This window comes from Acomys minous, assembly GCF_964271855.1.
Source record: "Acomys minous genome assembly, chromosome: 17".
Lineage (NCBI taxonomy): Eukaryota > Metazoa > Chordata > Mammalia > Rodentia > Muridae > Acomys > Acomys minous.
In genome coordinates this window covers 37,623,933-37,635,440 of record NC_140500.1, presented here as the reverse complement: position 1 = coordinate 37,635,440, position 11,508 = coordinate 37,623,933, and positions in this window count along the sequence as shown.

Below are 11,508 nucleotides of genomic sequence, written 5' to 3'. Positions count from 1 at the left end.
CAAAGTATTGTTAACTGAAGGATTCTAGACCACATCTCTAAGCTTGTCCCCATCAACGGTTGAGTCTTGACAACAATCTGAAGAGTAATATCAGAGTTACCTGCCTCATTTCCCAAAATTGTTCCCCTTTCCCCTTATTGTGTAATTATCCAAAAATACTAGTCAGATGCTCATTCTGCTTCTGTAAACTCACTTAACCACTGCTTGTTCAGGAAAAACAAACTAATGAACAAAAACCCATGACTGCTTCATATAGCAGGAAAATCCCCAGAGTTGATATGGTTATGGTTTGTGCCTTTAAAAACTCCAGCCTCTGACTTCTGTCTTTACAGGAGCTCTCAGACTGTGAAAGAAGGCTGTTGTTACAACATTGCTATACATAGAATAAACTTATTTTTAATCTTTTCCATTGAAGTTTTGTTTGGTGAAGTCATTCTCTGGTTTTCTCGAACTCTGCGGCAGCACCATTCCTGCTGTTGTGCTCCCCACCACGATAGTCATGGACCCACCACCTAAAACTGTAGGTCTCAATAAACACGTTCTTCTATAAGTTTCCTTGGTCATGGTGTCACTTTATAGCAATAGAAAGGTAACTAAGAAGTTGGTACCAAAAGTGGAATATTGCTGCCACATCCCTGGCCATGCTCTTTTGTTTGTTCATTGGTTTCTTTGTTTGTGGAAGGCTTTGGAGCTTTGGACTAGAAAAGTGACTGAATGCTGTAAGCAAGGTGTAAATGGCAGTCCTAGTGGGATCTTGTAGGATAGTAATACTAAGATCAATGTGAACTGTGGAGGAGCAGAACAAGAGACTCCAGCAGGGAACAATATTAGCAAGTAGGCTAGAGACAATTCTTATGATATTTTGGCAAAACAAAACAAAAATCCCAAACATGGCTTCTTTCTGCCCTTGTCCTAAGAATTTGCCTGAGGCTAAACTGAAGACTTTTGGACTAATTTCATAGATTTTAACAGGCAGAGGAGATTTCAAGACAGTTTAATATTGACTCTGTTGTGCTTACTAGAGGTCACTGTCAGCAGATCTACAATGAAAAAGAGCAAGCGAGGCAAAAATTAATATAAAAGTACAGTTTGAGAAAGAAAACATTGGAGTCAAGGCTTGTGATAAAATGAGAAATTAAATAAAGGGTATGGTGCCCTCATGACAAGATGCCACCCAGCCAATACATCTTGTACAAGATAAAGCTTAGGCAACAAAGGGAAGCAGCATTTTAAGGCTTATGCCAATGTAATTGAAGAAGGGTTCAGGTTCCATCCCAAGCAGGCGGCAGAAATTGCCAGCATCAGCCACAGGAGTAAATGGTTTGCGAAGTTTTCATCTATGGTTAAGGAAAGCTGCTGAGACCAGCATCAGGAGAATCCTTGCATGGAGGCCCAGAGAGGCTGATTCATGATGCTATGAAAGTGAAGCCTGCATTGTGTTGGAGATACTAAAATGTCAACTATGCCAGAGGCTTCAAACACCTGCCAAGAAGAGCTGAAGGCTGGAAATGGAAGTAGGCCAAGGGAGAGAAGTATTCGTCAGCCGGCAAAACTGAAGGATAGAGCCATCCAGGCCTGTTGACATCAGACATGGAGTTGTAGGATTTGGAGTCTTCCCTACTGGGTTTGAGTCTTCCTCTGACCTGTGTTGCCTCACTATGCTCCCTTCCATCCCTTTTGCAGTGGTAGTGTATGTTCTGTGAAGTTGTATGTTGAAGTATGTAATTTGCTGTGTGATTTTATAGGGGTTGCAATAAACCATTTGCCTAAACTCAAATCTTAGACTTTTGAAGAGTGTCTAGACTGAGAGCCTATGGTAGCTTTTGAAGCTGGATTAAATGCATTTTTGCATTATGACATAGCAATAAGCCTAAGTAGAGTATGGTGGTTTGAATGAGAACAGCTCCCATGGGCTCATGTATTTGAAAGCTTGGTTCACAGTTGATGGAAGTCTTTGGGAAAAAATAGGAGGTGAGGTCTTGTTGGAGGAAGTGTCACTGGGGACTGGTTTGAAGTTTTCAAAAACCAGTGTCAATCCCAATATCTCTCCCTCTCTCTCTCTCTCTCTCTCTCTCTCTCTCTCTCTCTCTCTCTCTCTCTCTCTCTCTGTGTGTGTGTGTGTGTGTATTCATATGTACGTTGAGACCAAGGATTGATGTTGGGTGTCCTCTTCAGTCACTTTCCATTTTGTGTTTTGAGAACAGTGTGTCTCATTGAACCTGGGCCTTGCTAACTTGTTTTGACTGGTTGGCCATCAAGTTCCAGGGGTCTGTCTGTCTCTGCCATTCCAGCTCTTGGGTTACGAGTGTATTCTTTTATGTGTAGATTTTTATGTGGTTTCTGGTAGATTGAGTTTTGGCCCTCAAACTTGAGTGGGAAGCATTTTTGCTGGCTGAGTCATCACCCCAGCCGCTCTCAGCATCTTTCTGAGATGGGTAAACACAATAACAAGGCCTTTCTATCAGGATTAATAGGAACATATTTCCAAAGTCTGACATGCTTTCTTGCTCCCTTTTATTCTCTAAAGGAAAAGTTTTCCTCTGCCTCCACACCCTTCTCACCTTAGTCTCACGAATTCATGAAGTTGCCTCACCTGTACATAGCATGTTTGTGAGAATGGCAGAACAGAGAGCTCACTCTTCAGCACAGACATGGCAGGCTGAGGAATTTTCTCTATCTCCCCCAGAAGACTATGATGCGCTGCTGTAGGTGACTGGGTCCACATGTCCTTTGCCAGTGTATTTTATTCCTACAGCTCATTTTTATTATGTTTCCAAAGTAAAATATTCAGCCTTCAATTCAGATTTTGTCATTAATGAAATGAGAAACATAAAAATGTGCCACTGACACCAGTTGAGTAGATGATGACTAAAATGAGGCAAATAAGACACTGCCTCTCTTTGGAGGGTGACAACACTTTTTATGTTTAAAATTTGTAGCTGTATACCATGTGGTATGAGAGATCCCCACGCCCCAGGAGAGCTCTGGATGGTCTGTGTGAAACTCTAAGGGATGTTCTCAGGCCTCTGGGAGTCTGTATGATTGTAAGATGTATCAATTGTCAGGAGGCGCCTTGGGGATCTTTGTCACAGCTATAATGTAGAACTTCCTGGGGGGTGGTTCTAGGCAAGTTCCTGAAAGTCTGTGGGTGGCGTCTGTGAGGTCCCTGCATGTGGGCTTTTGTGTTCACGTCTGTGGAGGCCTGAGTGGACTCCTGAGGATCCGTATGTGGATGCCATTGACAGTCTCCCCAGAGGAACTTTATGTGTCCCTGTAGATTTCTACCAGGGCCTGTACAGATATTATTAAGGTTACTATAATAATGTCTCCCAGTGTTCTCTGCACATGTCTGTGGGCATCTGTGAGGAAGTGTGCATGAAGATCTCTGGAACGCTACAGAGTCACTGTAGATTTCTGTTGGGGACTTGAAAAATGTTGGTGGAATGTCAGTCTCTGTTGGTTCTGTGTTGGGGAAGTTTGTGGAAATCTCAGGTTGGATCTCTGGGAAGAAATTTGGGAGGCCTCTTCCTGATGAAGACTCTATAGCAATCTCTGGTGTGTCTGAGTGAACAAAATTTCTATAGTGCAGATCCTACCTACTGGGACCAGACTTGTCATTTCTTCCCTTGATACTGAACTCTGAGATTGTCAGATTAAAAGTGGATATATTGATGATGACAAGGTCTATAAAAGTAGATACATTATCCATTCATCTGAAACATTCCAGAGCCCTAGAATGGATCTCCTAAAAAAGGAAAAGCTAATGTTCACTGTTAGTAAGATAAGTCAGGGAGGAACCTTGGTAGACTATGTCAAATGAGACCAAACTTGGCACAATCTCTCCCAAATGTCTCCCCTTAGTGACCCAATAAGTTCAAAGATATACCTTGGAGAGTAAATTAACAGCTCTTCATGGAATCACAAACCACCCCTAAGTAGACCACCCCTAAGTAGAATGAGCTTCAACAGCATCTGAACCCCCATTCTTAACCTACGTGAGAGGAAAACAGTGCAGCATTAGTAGGTGTTCTTGAGACGTTACATGACATGTCCAACATGACACAACCAGAAAGGAGCAAAATCAATTTGTCTGAGAACAACTAAAATGCAGTGCCATTTGCTCTACAATAATTTAAAAGGGAACCTTCCCCTTTAAGAATAGTTATCTAAAACATTAAAAGAGTATTTATCTACTGTGACTTGAGATACCAGGGTATACTGGCACCAATTTGGTACCTCCCTTTCTCTGGGTGGAAGGAGAGGGGAGACTGGGAAAAGGGGGTGTGGGTTAGGACTGGAAGGAAAGGAGGGAGGGGCTGGGATCAGGATAAAAAGTGATTAAACAAATAAATGGAGAAAAACCAACCAAACAAAAAAAGAATAGTTATCTTTTAGATTATGTTCTGAGGGGAGTGATGCTGTAAAAACAGCACAAAGGCTGAACAGCAATGCAGCACAATACAGAGGCTTCTGAAACAAGGGTAGGTTTCAATCCTAGTTCTAACTAAGTGGAAAGACTTGGAGAATTATTTTCCCTCTGGATTTGTTGGCAAAAATAAATATAAAATGCTTGGCATATATAGCGGAGTCTTGCCCATGTCAGCTGTTATGGGAAGAGTCTAGGAAGATACCTAGTTATGGAAGGACAGCAGATGACTGCCAGCAAAAGCCGAATGCTAACCATACTAGTCTGTAGGAAGCACATCAACTTCCAAAATGCCTTCTAAGGGATCTTGTGCATGTTACTCATTTGGCCTCAGGGTGGGTACGTGGGGAAATCGGGTACACCAGGACTGTCAGCACATTATAGGCTTTTTTCCTCGGGATGCCATCATGCATAATATTTAAATTTTCATTATAAGTCAAGTCATAGGGAAAGTGCACACCTATCTTGCATCCTACGAGATGGAGAGCAAAGCAGGCTTCAGAGTAAAGTCAGTGGAGCCCCACAAACACCATTGTGTTTCCAGGACAACAGTGTGTGAAATGATGGTGAGAACCACGATCACCAGATGGGAGAAGCAAATGTTTTAATATAAGAACCCACTGTGGACTGATGAGCTGCGAGCTCTTTCCATCTAAATGCAGGCCCTTCCAGATCACACTTCTGGGACACTGGAGTGTGAAATGATGGCCTGTGTTAAAAGAGCTGGAGTGTGGAAGAGAATACGTTTTAAGGGGAAAAGTGTAATGACAGACTTAGAAGTTGTGAGCCTCACTTCCTTTATCAAGGCCCTGATGATGGATGAAAGAACCAATCCTACTCCTGTTCTTGGAGGAGGATGTGTGGGACCTGAACACATTTGCCGGGTCCCAGCGAGAGTGCTGGTATTGATTCTCAGCCCCAGTGTTTTACTGCATCTGTGGACATCCCCAGGGTTATGTATCTGCTTGAGTGATGCCCTATGCATATGCTTCTTGAAGGTGTCAAGAAATCTTTGTTTTATGAATAACATCTTCTCCATGCAAATACAATGGTACCTCAAATTTCAGCATATACTTCCTCTGTAGGAGGCTTATCACTTACAATATAAATATACCTACTGTACTGAGCAGAGGCAACCATTTTAGGCAGCGTCAAAATGATGTGCTTTAACCTCTTAACTTGTGTGCCTATCCTCCTGCAAAGGCATGGTCATAGCAATTAATTCCCTTTACTTTGTTATAGCTGTGAAGACTTTGTTGAGAATAGTTTGTGATAGATACTTTTTAAAAAATCAGTAACTCTGAAGAACCAGGGGAGAAGCAAGAGAACAAAGCACCCTTGAACACAACTTTTTTTTTCTACAACGAAACTTTGACTTGTATTTAAGATGTTGTACTTATCATTATTTGTCATTTCAAAGGCAATTTGAATTTAAGAAGATATCATTTCTAAAGCCTTCCACAGAGAAGCTGTGAGTCCTCAGAAAATACAGCTTTCCAGATCAAAACTTACTTTCTTCTCTTTAAACAGCTGGCTGTAAAGACTAATTATAGAGCAGAGATGGCGAGAGCAAAGTTATGCCCCACTTTGACTCCAACTTTAAGGCTTTTCCAATCCTCAGAAGTTGAGAATGTTCCATTTTCCTCACAGGGGGACCTTGACATGAATTAGAAATCAGCTGTGCTCACTGTAATATTCAATCTCTTCCTAATAAATGAAACTTCAAATTTGGCCCAAATTTGATTCTACCACCATAACTGAATATTATGTCAAGGTACTATAAAGAGAAAGACATTTTTCCTGTAATTGATAAGTAAATTAGATTAACTGGTGGACAATGAGAATTCTGCCACTGAACCACCTGCTTAGTGGTGGACAATGAATTATTTTACTTCTTATAATGGATTACTAAGTGCATTTGGGAATCCCATAATATCCAGAAAGCTACAGGAAGATACAGAGAATTGTAAGAAATGTTCTCTGCCTTTAAGAAATTTACAATTACCTGAAATCATTAGGATTAAATATACATGCCAAATAACAGGTATAAGTAAGTACTGAGCTTGTATACTAATTTGAGCCACCAAAGCAAACCAAAGGCCAACAGGAGATACTACATAAGGACATACATTGGAAAGAGACCACAGGAAAAAACAAGGGAACCTGGGGTCTCAGGAAGATATTTAAAGACAGGGCAGGACTTAGGAAGACAGAAAAAAACCCTGGAAGCATCTCAACAGAAAACTAACAATGACAAAGCACAAAAGTGACAAGAAACACCACACAGTGTGATATAAGTAGGTGAGAGACAGTGTAGGGTAGTGTACAGAGGATGCTAGTAGGATGGAAGGTAACAGAGATGAGAGAAGTAGGCTACGTGTAAGAAATTAAAGAGACTAGAGAATGCTAGAAACTATGTACGTTTGGACTAATGGCATGTGGGAGCATGCACAGATGAATGGATAGACAGACAGACAGGCACAGACAAACTCTTGGATAACTGCTAAACTGCAATAATGTTACATAACTTGGCTGCACCTATCCTTAACCTGGATTCTCACACAAAATTAACACTGTCTCTCACTGATACTTTGGCTTGTATTTCCCAGTTCTGTTCACACCCTTCTGCTCTGAGTACCATTCCAATGTCACCGTGTCATAAGCCTCTACTTATGTTATCCAGAGCATTAGGGGTTGTAAAATAGCCTCCAGCTTTCCTCTATCATCTCCTTACAATTGTCTCTGACTTCTCAACCATTCCTATCTTTTACTTTGGGGCTAATAGTCTTTATTTATGACTTAATATTATGAGGCAGTAACCCAGTAAAACACAGGCATTGCCTCACTCAGCACATTTGAAGACTATAATGACTTCATCTGTTCTTCATCTCTCTTGCCTCTTCAACTGTTTGTTTTTGTTCGCAATGCCCTCATCTGTTCTTTTATAGACATTCCTTTTTGCATTAGGATTATCATGGAAAGTAAAGTAGATCCAAATTTACATCATTAATGAGCCTGAAATGACACATTCTTCCAACATCTTTAAATTACAATCTCCTGGCAAAAACTGGCACTGGCTGGATAAATTAAATAATTAAACAAATTAAAACTGTATTGACACATAAGATGTGAGACATGAGTCATGAGACAAGAAAACATTCAATCAATAAGAAAAGAAAACAAAACAACAAATCCTGATGAAGGGTGGAGACAAAAGGGAACTTCTCCATAGGCCAAGCCACCAAATATGGGGGCGGAAATCTAAAATATACCAAGCTATATCATTTCTGGATGTCTACCTGAAGTCTATTCTAAGACAGCACATCAAAGAGGTACTTGGACATTGGTATTTCCTGTAGAAGCATTGTCAATAGTTAAATGATAGGACAAGCCCAGATGTCCAGCAACGGGAAAATTGATGAAGAAAATGTGATGTATGTGTATGTATATCAGTTTAATGTATCATATAGAGATGTATGAAATAAATTTTTTTATCCATTAATAATAAGATATAATCATTTGTAGGAAATAGTCATTAAATGAAGTAAGTCTTAAAGAAAATGTTGCATATTTACTCCCAATTGTTAGTCCTATACTTTAAATGGATACATTAAATCATACGTGTACATACAACATCAAAGTTGAAGTTAAATTGCATAGTGGAACAGTGGCACTAACAGTAGGAGAGAAGTGAGAAAGGGGAGAATAAAGGGGGAATGAAAGAAATTATGCTCAAATTAAATTATGTTATTTGCATGAAAATATCTTTATTCAACCCCATACCATGTACACAAGATGTGGCAGAACAATAGAAAATGATGCGATAGCAATTATTCCCCCCACAAAAACAAGTGAGAGAGAGAAAATATACTGCTTTTATTTTTTAAAAGTGGTCTTAATGTTCACTTAATATAAGCTAAACTATCAGAAAGATAGAGAGAACAAGTGAGAGAGAGAGAGAATATGAATAATTTTAATAGGCCCAATTATATCCTGTGATTGGAAATATATTACTAGGGTAGGCCAGGCATGAGCCAAATAACCTTTTTTTGGCCAGACACACAACCTGGAGTGTGGGAAAGGATCCAGGAGAAATTACCAAACGAGAATATAACAGGGTACTGAAAAACCACACCACCAGCAATGGCTGCCAGTTCTATCATCCGTCCCTAGGAATGACATCCACTCAGGAGAATGAACACACACAGGTCCATTACACTGCACATTCTATTACTTCTTGGACATGTAAACGGGAGCCAGTAATGATCATTTGGAACCTGGGTTTTCTCATCTGCTTGATGGATACAGTTGTCTGTTTTATTCCCTCCATACTGAGTTTGTTATAAAAATTAAGTACTGAACTGCAGGTGAATATGTCAATTCAGAGGCTGGGGTGTATGAAATGCTCAACATACAATGGCTGCTATTATGATGATGGTGGCAATCATTAGCACTGCCAATGCCACTGTTACTGCTAGCTATTTGTTTCTTTCATTTGAAGCCAAAGGCACCACTCCCTTTTGCCTCCATAGAAAAGCTAGCATTCATAATTCTTTTACTATGACTTTTGTTTGGGTATAGAGATAAGATATTTATTCATAAAGTAGTCATCCATCTTTCTTTCAATTTTTATTTTAAATAGAATTTTCCTTCTGCCTACCTCAGTTCTGCCTTTTGTTAGTTTTATTCCTTGATTCTTAAGGAAGAAAAATAGATGGACACACAGAGAAGTTGAAACAGTAAATTGAAAACAGAATGGGGAAAGCCAGAGGAACAAAACGATGTGAGCCTGGGAGTCTGAATTTGAAAAATGATTGAAGGGAAAAGTGATTCTCTGCAATGAAACAGAAAAGATGAAAATAATGTTCTACTTGTAGGCTTCCAGGACCCTCTGGGTCCTTCTACTTTGCCTTTCTCCCATGATTCTCTCATCTAGAGTCCCACTAGAATGTCCTCTCCTCTGTCACAGTTTCCTGGTAAGTGATTTGGGCACAGGGGTCCCGCTCAAACTAAGGCACCAGCCAAGGACAATACAGGCGGTAAACCTTAAGCCCCTACCCAGATCTAGCCAATGGACAGAACACTCTCCACAGTAGAGTGGAGAGTGGGATATTACTTTCTCACATACTCTGGTGCCTCACCTTTGACCATGTCCCCTGGACGGGGAGACCTGGTGGCACTCAGAGGAAGGACAGCAGGTTACCAAGAAGAGACTTGATACCCTATGAACATATACAGGGGGAGGTAATCCCCCTCAGGAACAGTCATAGGGGAGGGGAATAAGGGGAAAATGGGAGGGAGGGAAGAATGGGAGGATACAAGGGATGGGATAACCATTGAGATGTAACAAGAATAAATTAATAAAGGAGGAAAACAAAACAAAACAAAACAAAAACAAATATAGCTAATTGATAAAAAAAAAAAAGAAAATAATGAAGGGATTTGAAGGCTTCATCAAGAACTGTCAAGATGTAAGCATATATATACCAAATACATTTATATCCATATTTATAATTCTTCATATACTCTATACTTACTTCACTGCTCCCCAAAAATAAGAAACAGGTTATCTTTTCTTCTAAGATGTGCACATATATGATAGGCATAATATACAGAAAAAAATGTGAGCTGAAATGGAGTTATTAAAATCATACATTTACCTATATTATTTGTGCTTCTTAAATATCTATGAAAGTCTATATTAGGGGAAAGGATTGAAAAATCATGATCCTATATCATCCCTGTCCTTTAATCAAGCATCCCAACACAGTACCCAGGGAGGAAGTGACAAAGCCACGACTACCTCAGAGGACAAATGGATTTGCTCAGCTCCACTTTGCTGAACACAACCAAGAAGTAGTACACCTGGAATTTGGTTCACTGGAAATCCAAATATCTGCCAAATTATTGAAACTATTACTGATAATCAGAAAATTCCCCAAGGTACGTGTGACATTACTCATGCTGGCATCTTCTTCTAACTCCACATATGACTCTGACAAACATCCCAGTCCATCTGACTTCTTACAGGAAATTAAAAATGCTTCTCTGCCATAAACCTAATAGAAACAGACACAGATGATTCCTGCAGTCATTCTAAAAGTTCCTTCTGAATTCCACTTCCCCAAATGCGTCTCTTCTAATAATCTCTTCCCTCAAGGAACACAAGCAAACACATGTCCTTTACTATAGCTACATCTTAAGATGTGACCAGCCAAGAAAAGATCCAGTTCCTTGTTATCTTTATTCTTCAGACTTTGGACAACCACATTTAATTAGCATCAAACAGACAGGTATTTATCTGCTTGGCTAATCTGGTAGGAACTGCAACTGGAAGTCAAGAGGTATTTGGCAGGCAATGTGGATCAGGATTCAGTGAACAGCTATTGCTACACTGCCCTGTTCTAGCTGCAGTCTCAGGTCTGGTAGTGTAACACAGGAAGCTGTGGGAGAATATCAGTCCGGGATGGAGGGGGAAGGTGAAACTGGTTGCCTTCTGAAGGCAATGTTCTATCAGCATAGAGGACCAGAAAAGCTTGAACTTCCTGGAAATTCCAGCTTCATTCCTCTTCCTGGTACAACATACATTTGCCAAATGAAATGTCAGTGCAATTCAAATTAACACACAGGATATGAGTTATGAAACATAAAGAATCAACACGCAGCGAGAAGCTTACAGTTTGTGTGGTACGAATCGCGCATCTCAGAAGGCGAAGGCACAAAGGCCTCCCCCATAGTCACCTAAATAGCTCAGGGATCTGAGCATGTGGGGTCATGTAGGGACACACAAAAAAGGGATAGTATAGTAATTTAATATAGTAAATTGAACAACTTGAGCTGGCAAACAAAAGTAGAAGATTCTTATTCATTCTTGTATTTTTGGATTTAAACCCAATTGGAATTTTATAACAGCTTTGTGCTATTTGTTGATACTCAGTGTTTTCTTGTTTAAGGTGATTATCTCATTAGTCTTGTTGCCCAGAATGCACTATTCTCCATTTCTTTTAGTTCTAACACATTAGTTAGCCCCTCTATCTTTGTATTAGTGGCATCTACTACTAGGTAAAATTGAGCAGAAACTA